The sequence below is a fragment of the Pinus tabuliformis genome, chromosome 9 (genome assembly GCF_031772625.1).
Source record: "Pinus tabuliformis cultivar Carrire ecotype Pingquan chromosome 9, CPIR1, whole genome shotgun sequence".
NCBI lineage: Eukaryota > Viridiplantae > Streptophyta > Pinopsida > Pinales > Pinaceae > Pinus > Pinus tabuliformis.
This window is the reverse complement of record NC_142307.1, coordinates 43732710-43757260: the sequence shown is the minus strand read 5'-3', so window position 1 is coordinate 43757260 and position 24551 is coordinate 43732710.

Below are 24551 nucleotides of genomic sequence, written 5' to 3'. Positions count from 1 at the left end.
AATGAAGGCTCGCGCGGCTGGTCAGGGAAGTATCTCTACAACCAAACGAACCAGCACAGATATAGCTCACCCTAAAGGAGACAACATCTGTGAAAGGATTCAGCAGCTTTGGGCAGCCATTTGTGGCAAAATGCAACTTGGTAAGTTAGAAGAAACAGGGGCTAGAGTCCGAGCACAAAGTGTGAAGCTAGATGAAGCAATTGATAAGCTGCAGTTAGAAGTCACCTATCCAGACTATGTGAAGGAACTAACGAAGGAAACGGACATGGCTGGCTTTCCTACACTGCTATAAGCAGTAACACCACTAGCATGGTTTCGATTGCACTAGGGAGTACAAGGACGCACAAACCACAATCCATTAGTAGAATCGAGGGAACACAAAGGGTGCCCACAGCCCAGGCCAGTTGGGAAACGGAAGACCCGCACGAGGGGTTCACCCACCTAACTATCCGTAGGAGGCCCAATCCTAGCGCCCCATGCAGTTGGAAGAGGGTGCGAGACTATAAAACAGGTTGCTGAGAGGCTACGCGTCATGGCCACAGCATACATATGAAAAACGCACCTATGTACCTGGGTATCTGCTACCGCGAAAGAAGGATGGAAAGCGACCGTTGCAGGTACTGTTCATGATATGATGGCCCATTTAAGGCATTGTTACACAACAATTTGTCACCATTTGTCACCGTCCCTTTTACCCCTCACCCATACACTGGAGGACTCATTCCGGGACCTGTGAGAAGTGACATGACCTGAAACCACTTGCATCATATTCCTCTAAGTATGAGCTTCATTTGCCCTGAAGACATCTCCTGCAAAATCTCCATGAAAACAGCTCTTTTTGCATTAGCGCGGGTCCTCAGTTCACTGCCCGCGCCAATGAGGGAAATCCTCTAAAAAGGGCGCGCTATTGGCGCTCTGTCTCAGAGTCGCACTCGCGCCAACCAAATTGAGTAAAGTTTTCAACCACCAAACTCCCGAAGGTTCTCTTCAACCCATTCACCAACTGAATCTATGTTGAGCTAGGATGGTTTGGCTTCGAATCTCCATAGAAGGGAAAGTGGTTTGCCACCTTTCATGGAAGTTTCCAAGTGATAAAGCTAATCCCATGAATAATGTGGTTGGTCCTATCTCTTCCTTCTCTATCTATAAAAGCTTGCCTCTATGCCTTGAGCAAGCTAGTTACAGTAGTTCTGGTCCCAGCATAGTGACAGAGAGTTTGAAGCTGCAAGAGCCTTCTTTGCACCTATAAGGCCAAATCTAAGTAAGGAGATTCTTGTTACCCAAAGAGAGAGAGGCTTGTTCCTCATCCCAACAAGCTTTGCAAGACTTGTGTAGCTGATCACCCAGCCAAAGGAGGATTTGACGTCAGAACAATGGTTGTATTCTTCTTTGTTACTTATTAATAATAGATGACTATCATTATGGTTCCACTCTCATTGTTTCATGATTGATGTTGAGTTATATCTTTTCTGACTGATATATAATTGTATCTACTAGATTTTATGCTTGTTTTCGTGGTGTTCTTTGCATGTGCAGGTGTCCAATCACGGAGATCGTGGGGATCGTGACCGGCCAAGGCAAAGGAGCGAGGGCGACATCTCTTCTATGAACACTAGCGTTGGAATCCAAGTAGGTTCTCACCATCTACTTTGTATTTGCAATTAGGAACTTGCGTGATAGCATTGTGTGATTGTTGCTAGACCCAGTCTGGGCTAGTAGGGATCGTCTCTGTCCGCAGAGAGGATTTACCTCCACAACAGGCACATTGAAGCAGGCTACGGAAAATTAAGGCAGAAGAGTAACTGCCAAAATTGCATTTATGAGCTGTAGCAAGGGCAAACAACCGATTTTAAATTTGAAATCATATATAATCATAGTAAGGGTCACACCACCATGCTTTACCGTTCCATAAGAAAGATGCCCTGGGTCCAAGACAAGCGCAAGATGAGTGACAAGCAACTAGAAGAAAGTTCGTGGTTTCAGGCATTGCCAAAACATTACCGAGAAGCAATCCTCAAAGCGACAAACCCTACCACAGAGAGTCCACAAAAAGCCATGCCGCAAGCAGCCGAGCTCCCTAAATCACCCCGGATGTCGCGGACCACCAAGAACCCTCAGATTCCAAAACTAGTAAGGAGGTCGCCACAACACCTGCACTTTAGCAAGTTCACAATGGAGGAAAAGGGTAAAACTGTCACAATTGAAAGCGACAAGGAAGAAGAAGGTTCTCCCACATATGTCGAAGAAGTAAACCCTGAAGAGGATCCCATCCAGCCAGTGCGACAACCCAAGTATGTGTCTCCAAGTGAGGGGAAGGCGAAGGTACCTGCAAATCTGGATGAAGTTGACACGATACTCATTACCCCATCTCTTCCAAAAGCAGTCCTAGTAGAAAGCTCGCTGGTTGGCCGTATTGTGACAATGAAATTCAAAGACTGGGACCTGGCAGATACAGTAAAAGTTCCCCACTTGGCGACTAACGCACTGATGGAGAAGAGTGTAGAAGGGACGATGACAACACCACAGCCAAAGGAGTGGCTACGAAAGGTGGAAAAAGTCGGGTTGCTCTGTCTCTTGTCTATTCCTCACTTTCTTCGGCCCCCTATCACAATGTTGGTTATAAGGCAGTTGCTCTGTTTGGTCCATGAGGAAATATTATGGGTTGGCAAACCTGTCTGCATCACAGTTGAACTTGTTCATCAGGTTTTGCACCTTCCCTGCAAAGGAAGATACCCCTGGGAAATTGTTGATAGAAGTGGGGACGTCGCGATGATAGACAACCTGAAAAAGAAGTATAAGCTCGAGAAGAGGTAGCGAGGATACATCATGATAGCATTTCAGATAATGCATTCCATGTCGCCACCAAGTTGCTGGCAGTGAAAGTGATGGGTAAATGTCGTGGCACTGAGGTTCCGGAAGTAGTCATTGCACTCGCCGAGGAATGCGCAGCTAGAGAACGGTTCAATTGGTCACAGTTCCTTTGTGAAGAATTTCTTACCAATTGCCGAGAGGTTCAGGAGGAGGGAAAGACCTTCCATTATGTGTGGCTGCTCCTGTCCATTATGTTGGTTGCCACTGACTTACCTGAAGACACCCCAGTTTCCTGTCTTGGACCAAGATTGGCCAGAAGCCACCAGATACGCTTCCCTTTGGGTGACAAGGGATGCTGGACGAATTTGAAACATCAAAATCTTTTAGATACTAATGGACGCGAATGTGTGCCAATGGATTAACAAGGAACCCCGCATGTCCAACGAGATCTATGAAAGCGTGAAGCATATTTCCGAGTTTAAAGTGGACATGCATCGTATCTACATCAGGGCGCACAAGGACCCGGTCCGTGCATGGACCTCACTCTCCTTTACTGCCATTGATGACGCTGTCGACGCGGTTGTGGATACCTGGCCACCAGCATGGCGCAGACCAGAGGTAGTAGAGCGCAACGAGGTTTCTATCCAGAAACAAAAGGAAGAAGCTAAGCATGCCACCCAACAAAAGCGAAATGAACAGCTCGCCGTAGAGGTCCAGGCAGCACAGCTGGCAGGAGGAAAGACACCACTAGGAGGGGCTACATCGACAACAACCAAAAGCATTCAGAAGGCACCCACTCAGATGGTCACAAAAGAACCACCATCAACTGCTACGGGTGCCCCTTTGAAGTGGTCAGCGCAACCAGAATGACCGAGGCCATGAAAAAAGGCGAAGGCGTCTAAAGCAGACAGTGAAGTGACCACCTTAACTGAGGGTGACTTAAATGACATAGAAAACACCGTTCGGGACGCCACTCGGGATGTCTTCGACGAGGCCATGTTAGACCAGCAGATTGTGTTGGGGGAGCTCCATACGCAGCTACAGGAACTTGGGATAAGGATCGTGCCAATTGGCACCAGCGCTACTCAGGGGGTTCATGGTAGGATAGCCACTGAACCATTGCTGAAGGCTCAAATAACTCATTCCATCGCGATTCCAGCAGGAGCATTAATCACCATAAATCCAGAGGACCAAGTTGTGCTAAGACAGCTCACAGGGTTGGGACTAAACATGGCTTCCCTACTGCGAGAAAGTTTGCAACAGCTCTAGGACAATGCCACAATAGAGCTCCGCGCCCGAGAAGACCGCATCGAACAAATACTCTGGGAACAAAAGACTAATATAGAAAAACTACGCATCCAACAGGACAAAGCAGTCACACAAAAGCAACCGGTGGAGTAGTTAGTAGTGGAAGCCTGCTCGAGTGACCCTGAGCTGGAGATTGGGGCTAAGCTTCCTATTGAGACACAAATACGCAATTTTGCTACCAGGATCCGTCAAGCCAAGGAGGAGGCCACGTGGATTCGGCTGGAGCTTAGTTTGTCGATCGAAGAATTAAAGCTTTCGATACCCCCATAGATCACCATGCAACGCAGAAACATCATTACCGTTGGGCGTGAGATGCTCACATGTTTAATGAAGGAATGTATCGACCTATTAACCCAGTCGATTGTTACGCTCACCACCCTCCAGGAGGATCCAACACTTCAGCGATTGGAAACTGAGGCCAGGGAGCTCCAGCAAGCCTACGATGCGATCAAAGGAACCGTGCAAATCGTGGCCATTACGCAACGCTTGGCTAAGATGAGGGAGGCCCAGGACCTAAAAATCCAAGCCGATGCCACCAGACAGAAGGAAGCAATGATTAAGGCCCGTCTCTAGCCGTGGCTAGATGAGGCATTTGCAGTCTCGACCACCATAGAATGCAAAATAACACACATGGAGACAGAATATGCCACCATGGAGCCAGCAAAGATAGAGCTTGATGTGTCAGCGACATGTGTAGAATGGATACAACGAATGACGGAAGAGTTTGCTGTGAGTACCAGCGAAGCACAGAGGTTGCTAACCGATCTTCGCGTGAAAATGGCTGCACCAGTTGAGTGACTCGAGACGAGTCAAGATGATTGTGTTGGGTGATTGTTGGGTAGCAGAAGCCCTGCGCAACGGTCATGGGGTACAAAGCCCGAAATTTTGGGTGAAGATAGGGTAAAGACTCTGCAGGATGCACGGAGCATGAGTTGTAATAATTTGAGTCAAAGGGTAGTCCACCCTAAAATAATATATAAAAAAATAAGTTGATTCAGCCCACCCATGGATCGCGGTCCATGGAAAGGTATAAATAGAGCGAGTCTTTATGGGAAGAGGTAGCTTAGTTTTAGTATTAAATCTTGAATCTGATGTGTAATGGGTTTTTGAGAAAGACAGTTTTGAAGCGTCTGTAAGTCGAAGTCAAGGGTGTGGGTAGTGGATAGATGCTCTGTAGTTGTGTGCGCAGAGGCCTCGAAGAGTCTGTAGCTATGTGCACAGACCCCTGCAGCTGAGTGCACAAGGCGAATCGGGATGTATTGGTGAGGAAGTTGAATAAAGCTAAGTTGTTTCTGAAATTCTGTGTTAACTCTGAATTATCGTAGATCTGGCTTTTGTATGTTTATTGTAACTGTTTGATCTATACGCATCTGCTTACAAATACATGAACCTGTGTCTATTCTAAGTGTGTGAATTGGTTAAATCTGATAAATGTTTGCTTAAATATCACAATAAATAGATTGAATACATAAAAAATGAAATAATAAGTAGCAAGGATTATTCTATGTTTGGATCTGTGTGAAACAAAGCAGCGCGAAGCTGCGGAACGGTGCGCGAAACCTCCAGAGCACATCTAGACATTCCAAGGGTGAGGAAACCTGGTTCCAGCATGCTCCACTACTACCTCGGGTGAGACCTCAGTCCACGCTTCGCGAGCTGTTGCCGAAAGGGCGGTTAGCTGTGGGATTTGTTTGGCTGAATAATTCTTCTAAACCTGGGTCAGGCCCATATAAGCCAACACCCCCATAGCGATATTGTGGGCTATCGGACCGACAAAAGAGGTTGCAAACCAGTGAGTCAAAAGCTGGTTAGGGATATAGAAATTAATTAAGCGGCGGTGCCTTCTCCATTCATGAATGTGATCAGAGATGTGCGTTGTCGTGTCCTATTTCAAAGACATAAGGAGGTGTGTTCCCATTTCATAACGAATCGGTAACTGAAAGTGGGTAAGAAATGCCATCGCAAGCGAATTGAAATCCTGGAAAGTTCCATGAGCAAGTTCAATTTACCATTTCATAGTGAAACCAGTGAGAGTCCGTTGGAAAAGACGGAGACGGATAGAATCATCAAGCCATGAGTTAGACAAGCACCAGAGGTGATAAGTCATGACATGAGCTTGAGGGTCCTCTCCAGATTTACCATCAAACTTAGGACAATCACTGGGAATTTTGGTTGGAACCAGTGGCCAATACGGATTATGAAGGATTGGATCATTTGTCATCTTGGACACATCAGGCAATTCCAAGGTTGCAGGAAAAGGTAATTGAGGATTAAAGGACATCATAGGCCTATGATAAGAGCCAGCATTAGGGTCCCATCCAGCTCCTTGTTTCCCCCATGGGTTTTGTCCATAAGTATTTTTCCCTGCTATGGGGTAAAATGCATAGTGTATGGAGAATGAAAACTGCCCTCAAAGGTCTTCCCGGGACCTTCGACAGACTGTAAGATTATCTGCAGAAGCTACCAAGTTATACACATGTTCATCTATCAAATATAAGTTGACAAAGTATGGAAAGAGGATTACCTCAAGTCTCCTTCTAGATTTGTTTGGAGATCGCTATGCAGCCAAGAAGAACTCCTTCAAAGTCGGCTCCAAGACAATTCATGCACAAAGGAAAGGCAAACACAATCACAGCATACAATATTGAAAACTAATATAAGAATGCACAATGAACATATATTTGTATACAACTTAAACTACTCAACTCGACAAGTATCGAAATGAACAACTCAATGAACAATGTTACCGACACTATGGAGTAGGGAACACAACTACAGTTCTGTATTTATAATGGAAGAGTGATTACAACCATCTGTTGTATCAGCCTTCCCTTGCCCCTTCTTCCTCTCTCTCTCTCTCTTTCAGCTCACTTCTTCAAGTGTATGACAGTTCACAACAGCTTAATGGGCTATCCTTTCAAATGCTTTGACCCTTTTCACAGTGGCCCTCTCACTGCTTATGTAGCAATCGAGTTAGGGCTGCCAAGCTCCTCCTAGAGTTAATTAGGGCAAAAGTAATGAACCTACCTCTTATTCCAGCTCTTTCACTTTTTCCTTCTTTCTCAGATTGGAATTTCCCCAAATAGTTTGATTTTTGGGACTTTCCCTACTTTTCTTGAGCAAATTTAGGTATAAATATATAGATATTTGTGAGGGAAATCATTGGCTTGTCTCTTTGAATATCTCTTAGTTTCACTAACGCTCCCCCTGGTCTAAAAACTTGAGTTAGCAGGGTGACTAACGCTCCTCTATGCTTGGTAACAAGCTTTATAAAGCAGGTTAATAGTGCAAAACCAGCGTTAGTGTGGATTCAAGGCCTGCACTTGTGGTATTTGCTTCAGTCATGCTGTCTTTCACCTCTGAGTTGATGAGGAGGTCATTTTGTCCTATAAAAGATGCCCCCTAAAGTGTGAGATCAGAAGCAGAGACGATGACCAAAATACTTTACTAAAACTGTAATTTTTCTTATCAAAATTTTGTAGAGAGAGAGAAGATTTGGGCGGCAAGGGAAAACCTGATACAATAACATACATATATATAAACTGCTAAAATCATGTCCTGATTCGAGCATTCCCATGCTCAGTAGCTATGTCAGAGTAATCTTCTCTGAAGAGATATAACAAGGCTGGCCGCCGATAAGCACAATGTGGATTCAGTGTCATAATAGAATCATCATGAAACAGCTGTCTCCAAAAAACAATATCTGTAGCTTGGGAGAGGAAACAAGGCTGAATGATGTAGGCTTCTACCCAAGGTCTTGATTTCTGCTTCACCGAATAGCATAGATCGATACATGTGAAAAATATGTGTTGATGTCAAACATGCACGAAATCATTTGATTACCAGTCAATAATGGATACCGTTAACAGATGCGAGGAAGGCCACCGATAATGGTGATGGTCTCCAAGATGCACAGTACAAACTAGCGAGTGTGAAAGATTTCTTTGTCGTCAAACACCCGTAGAATCGTTTAACTAGGAGCCAATAATGAGAACCCCTGATCAAACACAAGGTAACCTGCCACTAATGTCTGCAAGTACCAAGGCACTGAATGTGTTTCTGGGTTATCTTCCTAGATAGAGTGTTGAAGTCGATAGGAAGAAACCTGTCGAAAGGTAGGCAATGACGTGTCCTACATCAGTCGACACGAAACCGAACAAGAATGATTTTGTTTTTTGAGGAATCTTTTGAGCATTTGGGTCTAAACAATAGAGGGCATGATGAAAGGATATGTATGATTGGTTGATAGAGGAAACAAATGGGAACCCTTGAACAATAGAAGGCACGATAACGGTTTTAACCAGACAACACTAGACTCATGAACACTACAAAGTGTTAGGATACGAAGATGCAATTACATCAGGGTATATAGGCTAAAAACTCATAGGTTTGTAGGGTTCATATTGAGATGCCATCAAAATGAAGGTTTATCTGAGGGAGTGCCATGTTCAATGGAACAACTACTGCCAAACCACGCTTTCAAATACGGAATACAGCTGTGTTACCTAATTTCCTCGTCTGATATTTTAATGAGTCCAGACGGGTAAACTCATCGATCTTTTCATGTTTAAAGACTCTGAAAAGGATCATAAAAAAAGAACGACTCTTTTCCCTATCTGATTAGTTTAATGAGTCCAAACAAGCAAACTCATCGATTTTTTCATGTTTTAAGAGTCTGAAAAATATCGTAAAAAGAACGATTCTATATCTTGTCTGTGTAATTTAAAGAGTCCAGACTAGACAACTCAGTGGTGTTTTTATATTTAGAGAGTCTGAAAAGATCATAAAGAGAGACTCCATGGTGGTCCCTTTGTCATAGTTGTTAACCGGGTGCGACAAAAGGTTAATAGTATACCCGAATCAGTTACTTTTCCATCTTTTAATCTATTGAACCCGGATAAAGAGAAACCTTTTTCTAATAGATGTTGACCTCATTTTGTTACGAGTATGAGGCAACGGATTAAACTCGTGCTTCGTCGTGAATTTTTAATGAGTCACGTGACGACAAACTCAATAGCTTCATCAAAATTTTTAATGAGTTAGATGAAGAAAACTCAAGGTATCTTTTTCAATTTAATGAGCGAGAAAAAGAGGGAAAAGAACGACTCATCCCTTCATCATAGTTTTACGAGCTCGAAGGAGGGGAAAAACTCGGGGATTTTTTTATTTAAGAACGAGAAACGGTCCCAAAAAAGAAAGTTCTATTGCTGCTGCCATCTATTTTTAACGATCCCGGTAACAAAAACTCGGGATTTTTCAGTTTTAACTAGCAAGAAAACTACCTAAAATAATGCTCGGGTCATCATCATCAAGTTTAACAAGAAGAAAGACTAAGCTCGGGATTTTTTCAGTTTAAAGAGCAAGGAAAAAGCACCTAAAAAGAATGCTCCTTTTGTCTTTCTCAGTTTATGAGCTGGAAAAAGATCAAAAAAGAGTTGCTCAGAGCATCGTTGCATGTATTTAACAAGCATAATGATGAAAACTCGGAGATGTTTATATTTTTTAAAGAGCAATAAAATATCACAAAAAGTGCTTTGACTATCGTTGCATAGATTTAACGAGCTCAATGATAAAAACTTGGAAATGTTTATACTTTTTAAAGAGCAATAAAATATCTCAAAAAGTGCTCTTTGAGAATTGCATGCAACTTTTACTACTTTTCATTCCTGAAAGTACTTTCATCAAAAGTGGTAAAAAGTATAAACAAGCAGCAATTCCTATTATCTAGATTCATGTATGACAAAAAATCATGAAGAATGGACTACTTCCTCTTTAATGATTGTCAAAAAGTCATGTCTCTCAAATTTATATAAGGAGATGCTTTGATCTTTCACATGCATCATTTTCACTATTTTAAAGTTTGTGAGAGCTTGCTAGAGCTAAAGAGGAGCAAATTTTCCACGGACCATTGCAGGAGATCCGGGCAACCATTCGACGTGCCGTCAGTCCCAGGTGAGAGCTAAAACCTTGCTCTATGCCTTACTAAACCTTTCTTAACATTTTTATGGGTGGAATTTTGCAGATTTGAGGTGCCCTAAAGCCTTATTTGCGCACTAATGCCCTCCAGATGGCCAGTAGGGAGCGTTAAACACTCTGTACGAGCCACTGGAGGGCGTTAATCCTCCCTATGCAACACTAGGGGTAGCGTTAGGGCTGAAGGGCGCAATGAAAACCCTCATGCATGGATTCCTTAAGTGATTTTGCCCCATTTTAACTATTTTTAGGGTTATTTTGTGCAAGTTTCAGGCTGAAATGACTCACCTATGGAGAGAACGGGCCCATGACAATGAGGAATTGTTGATGCGAAACGATCCAGCATGCATACTTGCATTGCACCACTGTGGTTTATTCAAGTGTGCAAAGATAGAGCTGATGAAAGGATAGGAGGATTTACTGAGATGGATCATTCAGTGCTGGGATGAACACGAGCAAGTGTTCAGGATTAGAGATCAGGTGTTGGCGATTGACCAGGATGACATTTACTTTTTGACTGGTTTGTCGTGCCGTGGGGCACAAGCAAACCTCACCAGTGGCAGGTCAGATCCACGATCTACCATAGAGCTGGTACAGATCTACTGCATCCCTGAGAGTGGAGTAGTCAGCAACAGAGTCCCTATAGAGGGGATTCGATCTCGGTCTATGAGGGCAGTTTTATGGTTGATTGAGTGGTTGGTGGGGTCATAAAGTCCCCATGTAGCGACAAAGGCCCAACTGTTGCTTGCGGTTGACTGTGTCCAGCCACAGATGTTCAACTGGTGTGAAGTAGTGCTTCGCTAGTTGAAGGCAGAATTAACAGCATGCAAGACCCATACCCAACACAGTTTTGGGTATGGTACTATCATAGTCTCATTTTTCCTTGAGAGGGTACCTGTCATGTGCCCACGGGTGAGCTTAGGTCTCTTTAATCCGAGGGAGCCAAGGCAGGGTTGCTGGTCATCACTCGATCCTCACACAGGAGGAGGACCGATCCGGCACTCTTTGACGAAGACTTCTTCCAGTGGCTCCGTAGCCAAATTGTGATTGTTGATGACTATTCCTATGAAGGCATGGACTTTACCGGTGACCCAGACTTGATGCTACCGCCCGGGACCAACTGAGGTCCTCAAGGTGAGAATAATTTTGACAGTACTTAAGTATTTTTGTGCTTTTGAATGTATACGTAATTTTTTTTAAAAGTGAAATAAGAACTGACATTAAACTTTTATGCTTAACACAGATGTGGCACCAGTTCGACCTACAGGCAAACCTCGCCATGTGCGACGAGGTGGCCAACTACTTGCTGGAGGGGGCAATGCCGACAGTCTCCACGATGTTCTAAGGAACCTAGAGGGTTTAACTATGGGTTTCCCCCCCCTTCCTATGAGGGAGATTCTCGCTCATATGTAGTAGCAAACCATTGGTGTAACTAAGCAGTTTATGGTTCCTCTTCGGAGGGTAGCTAGAGTTGTTTTAGGTTTTCTGGAGCAATAGGCTCTTTTTAGCAGGTGTTCTGGCGTAGCCATATGAGTGCTTGTAGCTAGGCTTTGAGCCATTTTGTACTTAAATCATCCAAGTTTTGGAATATTTTGATGTAAAAAACTAGATTTCGATCTATATATATATATATATATATATATATATACAGATATTTTTGGTATTTTGGTGGTGTAAATGTGTTTTTAAATGTTTTTGTAACAAATTTTTAACTTTAGTAAATGTTTTACTTCTCATGCATGCTACTATAAAGAATGAGACAAATGCCAATCCAATACATAGTTAGCTAGAAAATCAGTGACTGTAGTTAATTCTCGAGGAACATGCTCATATGTGATCATTTCAAATCGACATTCCAAGAGTCGCACCCTTAGATAGTTACGTAACAAGGTTGGATTACGAACGTGATAATGGTTTGTCAATTACATAATGACTAGTTGGGAGTCTAACCTGACCACCAGATTGGAGATGCCCCTTGATGATGCTTCTGTGAGAAGAAAAACGACGGACATGTACTCGACAATATTGTTGGTGGCGGTACCAAGAAAGACCCCCCCGGAGCAAAATAGTTTTGACTCGGGTGTGTAGATGACCCAAGCAACTGATGCAATGTGCCATGTGTGACGACTGGCACCATCCGCGTATCCTACGTATGCTAAGGGCAACGACGACATCTCCATTGCGAGAAGAATGCATGAGACAAGTAATCCACTAAATAACAAAACAATCCAATCACATCAAAAAATGGAAGCAAAACTTATGAATACATAAAATTACAAAGCACATGCCCAGTGCAATACTAGGCACAATACTTTTTCAGATAGAGCCCATATCTGGGCTCCTTGAGTGGGATTTCGTCCCAGTCTTGCAGTTCATATGCCCCTATGGGGAGGACTTTCATTACGACATAGGGACCTATCCAAATGGCTCGAAGCATGCATGCCTCCAAGAGGTTATCTTTTGGATGATAGAGCGATACGAAGTTGCCCTCTTGGAAAGAACAAAACCTAACCTCTTTCGCAAATTGGGATTGTACCCGCTCCTTGTGAGTTTCGAGTGCCAAATCGGCATCTCGACGGGTTTTATCCAGCTATTTAAGGTATAGTAGGCATTCTTCTTCGGTAGTAGGGCCGGGCATGGGTTCAACGGCTATTTCTAGGGAAGGGATTGGCCACCCATTTTGTTTTTCTTTGTCGTAAAGTTGGATCTCATGCGCGACAAACGACGGATTAAAGTCGGGCATTTCCTTGTGAGACCAAACAAATTCATCATGGAATTCCTCATGTAGGTAGGTGGAGCTTGCAATTTCCTCATGACTGCAATCTTCTCGCATCTGGGTGTTTTCCACGATGCCTGTTGTGACTAAAATATCTATGGGTTATGACCTGGAAGTGTCGCCCATGTTTCCTTCCACATCCAAATTTTGGATGATTACGTATGGTGAGGAAACAATTTCTGGTAAGTCGGAGGACAGGATTTGAAGAGGCATAATGTCCGAATCAGATATCAGGACACAATGGTGCCAATCCTCCCAATGTTGCTCTCCAAAACTCATAATTTCTTAAATGGCTTTGTCCATAGGTATGAGTTGATTGAATGGATCTAACAGAGGAGCGATTATGAGAAGGGTGGTGGTACTATTGGCGATAACCAACATGACCAGAGATGTGGATGTGGATTGAATGCCTTGGTAGGCTAATTCAGCTGGTGACAGCGGCATTTGGTCTCTGAACGTGTCAAGGTCTGAAGGAGCCGTTAGGATCTAGGGATCGGTCAGTTCATGAGGAATTGGTGAAAGCATGTTGACTGATTGTGAAACCTAGGGTGGTTGAAGAGAAAAACAACCCATAAGGGAAGAAGCCTTCAGTAGACCAGTACCTATACTGACATAACTGTCAGTTCCACCTCCTGGTAATGGTGAATAATCGGGGGTGCAGAAAGACAACGGATCCACTTTAAAGACCTTTCCATCCAATGGAAATATGATGATACAAAAGACAGTGGATATGATGCCCATCCTGGCATATGTCCAACTACGACCCAGCAACAGATTATAGTCGAGTTTCTTGTCCATGACTTCTACGTCCACCGTTACTATTTTCCCATACAATGTGATGGGAAAACTGGCTAGGTATCCTTTTGGGATAAAGGTGTGGCCGTCGAAAGCTTTAAGGGAGTTCGACGGTGGGGATAGGGTTGGGGAACCCAGGGTAAGCCAACATGAAGCCGACATGACGCAGGTTGAAGCACCTTCGTCAATGACAGTTCTGTGTATACCTTTACCTTTCGAAGTGATATGCACTTGAAATGCAAGCTGGTGGGAAAGGGGAGGTTTACACTTGTCCATGTCGAAAATAGCAAGCATGGAATCCGTAGGGTCAATACCTTCGATAGCCAAAAGCAAAGCTTTCCGTTGGTTGGGGCATGTTTGTAATACTTCAAGTGCCGACATAGCCGACGGCGCTTGTGCCAAATCCTCTACGATATTGTAGTGTTGGGCGGCATGTGCAGATGTATTGTGCGTTGTGCATCGAAGTGCCCCCTTGGGGGGTCGAATTAAAAATTCCTCAACTGCCCTTTCAATATGCAGATCGTTGGGCGGCAATGGGTTTCGACTTGAGGATGGTTCTGCTACAGGAGCGACAAGAGCTCCATAAGATTTGGCTCTTGTGGCAAGTTCTACCGTTTCAAATGTGTAAACGGTAGAAGATCCTTCACCAGCTGAAGGATGTTGCGAACCATCGTTGCCCCCTTGCGAGGGTTGCAGTTGGTTGGCAATGAGATTTTGTTGTTGTTGAGTAGGAAAAGGATTTCTAAGGACAGCAGGTGCCTTACCAGAATCCCTTTTAGCAAGGTAGTCTGTGCATTCCTGAAGCCGCGGACAATGCCAAGTCGTGTGGTCTTCAGCACAGAGTTTGCATGGATATCTGGTGCCTTTATCCTTTTCCTCATCAGTAGGCGCAGCGGCCTTCTGTTTTGGGTTGGGCTGCTTGGATGACTGCTCTTCAGAAGGAGCGGTCTTGTTCTTATTCTTCTTGTTCTTGCCACCGGATTTTTGTGTAGACTGCACAGAGTTTATCGCAGTGGTAGGAAGAGCAGTCGCTTTGGTAGAGGGGTCCACTGCCAGCTTGGCAATGGAACCACTGAGTTGTTTTACAGCGACCCCAGAGGTTGCACCGACAATCCTGTCAGCGTGCACTCCAGGGTGCTGAGTGGTGGAAGCATTGGGGTTACCAGGAGCATGGGGGATTATGTCGTAAAGAGTGCCAGACTGTGAATAAATCAAATCTAAGTGCTGGGCATGACGTATGGATTGGTCTTCTGTGACCACACCACCTAGAGCGACATCTCTAGCGATTTGTGGGAGTAAGGACTTATAGAACCAGTCCATTAAGAGAAAATCAGGGATGGGAGATTTGACTAACCTCCACCTACGTCTCCATTCATGAATATGATCAGAGATGTGGGTGGTGGTATCCTGACGAAATGAAGTAAGGAGCTCTGTCCTAGTCTCATGGCGGATATGTAACTGAAATTGCTTTAGGAACTCCGTCGCTAAAGCGTCAAAGGTATTGACTGACGCGCGTGGTAACTCAATATACCATTTTGCGGCATTGCCAATGAGGGTGCGGGGAAAAAGACGTAACCGGACACTATCATCCACCATAGAGTTAGAAACACACCAAAGATGGTAGGTGGTGATATGGGTGCCCGAATCCTCCCCTTGTTTTCCATCGAACTTTGGGATGTCCATTGGTATTTTATGCGGGATCGGTGGCCATTGTAAGTTGTGGTAGATGGGGTCATTTTTCAGCTTGTATAAGTCGGGAATATCCAACATTGCCAAAAAAGGCAGAGAGTTAGGTGCCCCTGACTCGGACCATGGTGATGATGGATGACCTAAGGAGCTCTGTGCTCCTCCCATCATTTGGTTCCCCATAGTGTACATGGGTTGCATGGTGTAGCAATTGCTTTGCGGTATGGTGTTGTAGAGTGGATTTCCATGAGGATTTTAATACTGGGGTATGAAATTGCCCCCAGTATAAGTGGTGCCCCCTTGACTCATTTGAGTCTGTGAGTAGGGTGCCCCCATGAATTGGTTGGGAACCCCTTGTGGATTCCCGACTAACACGGAACTAGCCATTTGGCTTTGATTGACAGAGGGAACACTCATGTCAATTAGCGACTGTCCATGCATGCCTGAGAACGGAGGGGGAACTATGAGATTCCCTACCGACATGTGCATATTGGGAACCCCCCAGATATCTGAATCTGGGATTTGGAACTATACATTGGCAGCCGACCATATTGTTGGTAAACGGGAACCGCGCCCATAGTGCCGCATTGAGTGTTATATGGAGCACTGTATGTGGCACTTGTCGAAGGTATGCATTGTGGCACCATAGGAGTGGAACCTGGCATCTACTGGGTTCCACTTATAGAGGGTTTCATGTGAGTTGTCATACCTGGGACAAACGGGATAGTGGGATTCTACATTACTGGTGTTGTGATGACTGTCGACTGGGGAAGTGGTAGAGGACCAACAGTGTCTCTAAAATTCCACAACCCATGAGTTGTCGACTGGATAGATGGGAAATTTCCACCCACTGAAGAAGGAAGTATAGGTACCACAGGAACCATGATAAGGTCCGACGGATTTGTGAGCGGAGTGTTAAAGTGAGGAAGAAATCCTTCCGTGAAGAAAACCTCCGACAAACTTGAATTGTCGGTCATCCACACAGATCCTTTGTGAGATTTAAGAGACTGATTCCTCGAATATGAGGAATCTGAGTCAATGGAACTCGGCGGATCTTCCATAATGAGTGGAGGAAGTCCTAACAATCGTTTGGAGTGAAGAAGAGGGTCGGATGTAGCCACAGTGACTGTTAAGTTTTATCAAATAAATTTTAATGTGATATTCTTTAAAGTCTCAAAAATGATAGCACTGAGGTACCTAAAAATAAAAAATACACTAAATATATCAATCAACAAACAGAGGGAAAGTACCTCATCTGATAAGCACCGATCACTAGAGATGAAACCTAGTATCTCAATGAATAACAGAGAAGGATGGCCAAATGTACAGTTACGGTTACTCTAGAGCTTTTCCCGAACCTCAGATTGAGGGGCCAAGTACTCTCGTGAAGACGAGCACCCTCCCAAAAACTAAATACAGAGTAGATCCGTCCGTGTTAGGTACCAGGACAGCCCGTCGCAGTCACCTTGTGTAAGTCCTATAAGTTTGGCCACTAGAGATACCTCAAATCACAGACATTACCATGGGGACATAGTCGTAGACAGCACGCTGTGTGGGCAGGATACCTGAGTCCCCGACTCAGTTTCGAAATCCCCGAAGGGACCCCTAGTACACAGAATGCCCAAAGGATTTGTAAGAGAAGGTGGGCTACCTTCAATTACAGTCCAATGTTGTCTTGTATTTTGCTCTATTGTTAGTGGAGTGGTCCCGGTAATATGAGTGCAGAAGGAATTTTTCGCTCGTTAATGACACTAGTTTTGGTTTTCAACCTTGGGCAGTTCACTCACATGCTTATCCCAAGATCCTAGCCTAGCTAATGTTGGTTTGCTCAAAAGAGTAACTAATTGATTTTAATGTAAATGTTAAGTGTATTTGATTATTTGTCTTCGGTAGGGGTGTTGATGTATGAATATGGTGAGACTCTTGACTCAATAAATCATGCAAAACAATGCTCTGAAAAAAAAAAAAAATTATGCAAACAAGTCTTATTCTACATATTCATCTTTTCACATATTCATAGATTCGTCTGTGCATCTATAGCCTTTCAACACTTGCATAACTAAAAGATTCTTTTTCCAATATTTCCTAACAACCACTGAAAACCAAAATGAAGCAGCTTACAACTATTTCGATAGAAGGATGAATACAATTTATCAGTCTTTCTTTCAAAAAAAATGTATTTTAAGAGAGAAAAACTCGGGACACCAAATTTGCTAACATAGTATAGTTGCAGATCTTACTTCAGCCAATGAGAAAATTCCCCCCCCCCCCCCTTTTGGTCCACATACACTACTAGAAATCATGGAAATGGGAGACTAACGCTCTGTTTTAGTGTAAATAGAGAGTTAGTTGGTCCACTAACGCTCCCTGTACACAGGCATAGTGCTTTATAAAGCTCTGTTTAGCCTGATAACCTGCGTTAGTGAGGGAAATTGCTCAAACAGAGGGCCTTTAGGATCAGTTTCTGAGGAGAATGCAAACTAGTAGGATGTAACAAGATAGTTGGTGGATTAGAAAATGATTTGAAGAAGTAGGGAGCTCTTAGAAAGAATAGAGAACAGAGAAGAGTCTGGGTAAACCGGGAACTAGATGTATAGTCCCCAGCGGATTCACCAATTATGCTATGCGGTAAAATGCATGGTGTATGGAGAATGAAAACTACCCTCAAAGGTCTTCCTGGGACCTTCGACAAACTGTAAGATTATTTGCAGAAGCTACCAAGTTATACACATGCTCATCTATCAAATACAAGTTGACAAAGTATGGAAAGAGGATTACCTCAAGTCTCCTTCTAGATTTGTTTGGAGATCGCTATGCAGCCAAGAAGAACTCCTTCAAAGCCAGCTCCAAGACAATTCCTGCACAAAAGAAAGGAAAACATAATCACAGCATACAATATTGAAAACTAATATAAGAATTCACAATGAACATATATTTGTATACAACTTAAACTACTCAACTCGACAAGTATCGAAATGAACAACTCAATGAACAATGTTACTGACACTATGGAGTAGGGGACACAACTACAGTTCTGTATTTATAATGGAAGAGTGATTACAACCATCCGTTGTATCAGCCTTCCCTTGCCCCTTCTTCCTCTCTCTCTCTCTCTCTCTCTCTCTCTCTCTCTCTCTCTCTCTCTCTCTCTTTCAGCTCACTTCTTCAAGTGTATGACAGTTCACAACAGCTTAATGGGCTATCCTTTCAAATGCTCTGACCCTTTTCATAATGGCCCTCTCACTGCTTATGTAGCAATCGAGTTAGGGCTGCCAATCTCCTCCTAGAGTTCATTAGGGAAAAAGTAATGAACCTGCCTCTTATTCTAGCTCTTTCCCTTTTGCCTTCTTTTTCAGATTGGAATTTCCCCAAATAGTTTGATTTTTGGGACTTTCCCTGCTTTTCTTGAGCAAATTTAGGGATAAATATCTAGATATTTGTGAGGGAAGTTGTTGGCTTCTCTCTTTGAACATCTCTTAGTTTCGCTAACGCTCCCCCTGGTCTAACAACTTGAGTTAGCAGGGTGAGTAACACTCCTCTATGCTTGGTAACAAGCTTTATAAAGCATGTTAGCAGTGGAAAACCAGCATTAGTGTGGATTCAAGGCCTGCAATTGTGGTCTTTGCTTCAGTCATGTTGTCTTTCACCTCTAAGTTGATGAGGAGGTCATTTTGTCCTATAACATGCCCATGAGGGTTTTGTCCATACGAATTATAAATATAACCTGATGGTTGACCTGGGTTTTGACCACTAGCAACCCATTGGTTACCAGCTTGACCAACAGGGGTAGCATAGGGCTGCTGAAAATTTTGATAAGGATTGACCTGTCGTTGCTGGTAATTTTGATACAGAGCACCCTGAGGTTGCCCTTGGGGTTGCTGAAGTACTTGGAGACCGTGTTGCAGCTGAGCTCCAAACTGTGCCTAAGGCCCATGCTGCATTTGATAAATAGGTTGGGCTTGAAATCCAACTTGAGTTTGGAGACCAGCTTGGGTCTGGAGTCCAGCTTGGGTCTGGAAACCGGGTGGAATTTGGGAACCAGCTTGGCTGAGAGCAGGATTAACTTGACCAAACTGATATCCTTGTTGATATTGAGGTTGACCCAACTCGCCAGAAGGTTGGCCGTGTTGGACTTGAGGTTGACCTATCTGCCTAGAAGGTTGCGCTTGCTGGGTGATAGGTTGACCAGACTCGACAGCAGGTTGACCTATCTAAAACTAAGGTTGTCTCGCTTGACCAGAGGGTTGACCAGACTAGACAGTAGGCTGACCTTGCTAGATCTGAGGTCGGCCTATTTGACCAAAGGGTTGACCTGGCTAGGCAGTACGTTGGCCTTGCTAGATCTAAGGCTGGCCTACTTGACCAGAGGGTTGACCTTGTTGGGCAACAGGTTGGCCTGACTAGAATGGAGGCTGACCTGGTCGACCAGAAGGTTGCCCTAAATAAACAAAAGAGGAACCTGTAAGGGCTGAAGGTTGTCCCTGTAAGGGTTGTCCTTGGAGGCCTGAAGTTTGCCCTTGATACGGTTGCCCTAGAAAACTGGAAGGTTTTCCTTGATACGGTTGGCCACCATGGTAGGTAGTATGAGACCAGGCAACCAATAACGGAATAGAAATTTCAACCGTAGGTTCAAGGGGGAGGGACCCAGTGTGATAAATATGAGCCCCTTGAGGAACATAATAGTGCAATGGATTATGCGGATAGGATGGTGGTTGGGAGCCCAGAGGGTTATGATTCAGGTTTTGAAGAGAAAATATGTATTGCTCATATGACCACCCTGCCAGAATGGAACTGGAAGAAAGCAGGATATTACCTGTAGGGTTAACGACTCCGGACGCCGAGGATGAAGGACCACCGCTAGCGGGTTCAACAGGAGGCCCAGTAATACTGGTAACCACCAACTTATGATGTAGGTAATGTTCCCTCTACGGATAGAGGCAACCCCTCTAGCCCTAGAGTGGGTCTAGTCACAGCAAGACAAAACAACAGCTAATTCCTTAAATAGTCATTGTTGAAAGAGCCTACCTTATGCCGGTGTTCGATGGAGCCTTCGTTGCGCTACTTCAACTATCGTTTCCTTCTCCTCGATGAGCGATTCACTGAAGCAACATAAAAGAACAACGAAACATATCATAGAGCACAACAATGAACTATTTACTTACAGAGTCAAAGAACCATAAGCTATAAAATATATTTCATACAAGACATAGGAAACAATCGTTGATTGTATTAATATGAGCAAAACAAAGCTTACAACCATGCCTTGACGTCGCAAGCTTCCTTGAAGGGTCCAATCAGTGTGTCTCCTCAAGCATTCACTCTCAAAAGGTCCCCAAAAGGCTGACAACTCTCTCTCTCACCCAAAAGCACTAATATAAGACTAATGCAATCCAAAACCAATTGCTAGACTATCAACAATTCACACTGCAAACTATCAATCTCACACCAAAACTAGCTAATTTTCTCAATATCAAAAACTAGCTGATCATAACAATGGGGAATGCTTTTATAAGAGGAGGAGCCTCCATAAATGAGGGAGATGGAGCTTATCTTCAAGGGAGGTTTCTCAAAAGGTGGAACCACCATTTTAAAGGAGGAAAGGCAAACTTCCTTGACCCAACAAATAGTTCCAGTACCACCCAGAAGAATTATGCTTGAACTAATTTGCCATATCTGGGTCGTCGCGAGTCAAACACTAGGACTCAGAGACGACGTCGCGAGGAAACAGTGTATTCAGAGCTATTGTCGCAAGCAGGATACTAAGGACTTGCGATGAGCCCTAAAATCTGACCGTCGCAGAGAAAAATGTACCCCTGCGACGATGTCATGACGTTCTAGTCCACTCCAGGTTATCGTCGCAGGCATAATGAGGTTGTCTTGCGACAATCTTGGAACATGGGTAAAAAGGGTCAATATTCAGGATTAAAGAGCATTGTTAATCTTCTTGAATGATTTGGAAGATGTGGACACATTTGTTGATGTATGACACAGAACAGATGCCATTCAAGGACCGACTCTACCCGGGACCAGGGGATGCGGGGTCAGTGACAAAATACTGTGTAACAACGCCCCTAAAAAATTCTTTTGGGAGGACCCACCCATGGTTTTGTGCATGATTTTTTGAATCATGGTTTTGCACATGATGGTTTTTCCTGTAGTATTTTGTAGATTCGATCAAGGGAACTAAGGTTATTTCTAATCCAAGGTTAATGGATTGGTAGTTTATGAATGCTTTGAGATGTATATAATGTATTGTAACATTGAAAGGAATATAATGAAAAATCAATATGGTTTTCCTAGTTTTGGTTTCCAAGAGAAAAATACATGTATATATATATATCTATATATATATATATATATATATATATATATATATATATATATATATATATATATATATATAGATATATATATTTCTCACTAATGTATATTTTCTATTTTTTCAGAATCCATTTGAAGCTAATTTCCATATAGGGTTAAAACCTTCAGGACATTTTCACTAATAGAATGGAAAAATATTTTTAGGAGGATTTGATTGAGAATACATGCTCCTACAATTTCATTAAGGTTTTAAATCCATCCTATGATAAATACCACATGATATTGACACTTGGTGAAGGGCGATCATGCCATATGTAGCTTCCAAATGGTGTTGCACTCTCCCACCCATATCAAATAAAGGCATACATACTTTATTAATTCTCGAGTCTTCTCCATCATGAACTTGAGCAAGTGTAAATTTGGAAGGATTCAAGAATGATATAAGTCACTTTATATTTGGTCCACTAAAATCATTTGTTAAATCCATACTTATTGCGATCTAACAAGGAAAACCCACCCCCTTAATTCTTTGGCAAGTGACATGAAAACTATGCCTTAAGGCTTGTATAAGATTGGAGAAACTACCACCTCATATGTTGAATCATCATTATGAAAATTCACATAATATATTATCTAAGGTGTGAAATATTGATAATGTGACATATTAACACATTTTCACCTAACACGGTGAATATTAACACCTTTCAAGATGTATATGAAATGAAAAATAGAACACCATGATAAAAAAACATCACAAATCATTGAAAAAAACACCAAAAAACATAAATTAAAAAATAATATCATTGGTGATTCACATAATGAAATAACCATTCATCTCCACCTATGTTATGCTCTTAACCTGCAAAATGATACCCAAATACAGAATATGCAAAGAAAAGATACCCAGAACACAGAATAGCAATGATTTTATGATTCAGAAAGTAATGTTCACTTGCCTCTTCGAGGGGGCAACCTCCAATAGAGCAGAGCTCGACTACAAAATAAGACACGATGATCCTCGCAGGGAGTCTCTATCCTTTATATATGACTCATACATGCAATACCACGGGCCAATACCGTGGGTTTTATTAATACCATCTATCTAATACTACGGCCCATTTGCAACTAACTGTGGTTCCGTCATTAATTGCGAATTAACCACTTACAATTATTAATATGGGCTTTATTGACTCTTGACTATGACGTGATCCCATTACATAAATAAGGGGGTTAGGGTGGGACCCTAACATGCCCTCCCCCTTAAGACGAGCCTTGTCCTCAAGGCTGAAGCTGCGGAAACTGCTAAAGAATAGTGGTTGGTTCCCAAGTTGCATCTTCCGGAGAGGTGTCTTTCCATTTGACGAGGACTTCCTTAATCATGTGGCCGTGCAGTTTCTTGTCTCGTGTGTCTAGGACCTGTTCGGGTTGAAGCCAGATGGACCCTTCTTCGTCCAATTCAGGTAGACTAGTCTGAATTCTACAATTGTTCCCAATCACTTTCTTGAGGCATTAGACATGGAAAACTGGATGGATTTTTGCAGTAGGTGGCAAGGCCAACTTGTAGGCCACTTCTCCAATGCGCTGAAGTACTTGATATGGTCCGTAGAATTTGGGAGAGAGTTTCTGACACCCCTTGTCCTTGAGTGATGTTTGCTTATATGGTTGTAGCTGTAAAAAGACCTGATCCCCTTCTTGAAATTGGCGCTCTGAGCGATGCTGGTCTACCTGTTGCTTCATGCGGTTCTGAGCTTGATGAAGATTCGCTCGAAGATGGGCGAGCATGGTTGCGCGGTGTTGTAGGAGTTGATCCACTGCTTGTACTTTTGAGCATCCCTTGAGATACGAAGTAGGTGAAGGCGGGAGTTGACCATATACTGCTTCATAGGGAGTCATTTTGGTGGTGGCATGATAGTTGGTGTTATACCACCATTCAGCCAGAGGTAACCACTGTACCCAAAGGTGTTGCTTTTCTGAAGTGAAACACCTAAGGTAGGTTTCTAGACATTTGTTGACGACTTCGGTTTGACCATCTATTTGCGGATGATAGGAAGTACTGAGTTTGAGTTGAGTGCCTTGTATTCTGAAGAGTTCCACCAAAAATTACTGGTGAAGATCGGGTCGCGGTCGGACACAATAGAAGTGGGCATGCCATGCAATTTGAAGATCTGATCCATGAATGATTGAGCAACCAAAGTTGGTGTAAACGGGTGGGGTAGGGCGCAGAAATGAGCATACTTCGACAGTCGGTCCACAACCACCATGATGACTGACTTGTTCCCTGACTTTGGAAGACCTGTAATGAAATCCATAGAAACCTCCGTCCAAATTGATGCCGGAATGGGCAATGGTTGTAATGTGCCTGGTGTGTTGACGGTTTCCCCTTTGTGGCATTGACAGACATCACATTCGGCTACGAAAGTAAGGATGTCCTTTTTCATGCCTGTCCAAAAAAATGATCTTCTGGTGTGAGCATATGTCTTCTGAAAGCCTGAATGTCCTGCAATGGGAGATGAGTGCAATTCTGCCAAAATGTGACTTTTGAGGGTGGATGTTGGTGATATTACGACTCTGTCCTTGTAGAGAAGAATATCATCCTGCCACTATTAGCCCTTGGTGGAATTTGGATCTACCTGCAATTGAGAAATGAGTTGGGAGAGCCCAGGGTGTGGAAACCATTCCCTGCAAGCCTCTTCAATCCATTCTGGAATGGGGAGGGAAATTGCTAGCAGAGTACTTTCCTCCTCAAATTGGCAAGATAATGCATCTGCTACACTATTGTCTTTCCCTTTCTTGTAAATGATCTCATAATCATATCCCAGCATTTTGGCTAGCCATTTATTTTGTTGTGGGGAGGATAGGTGTTGCTCCAAAAAATATTTAA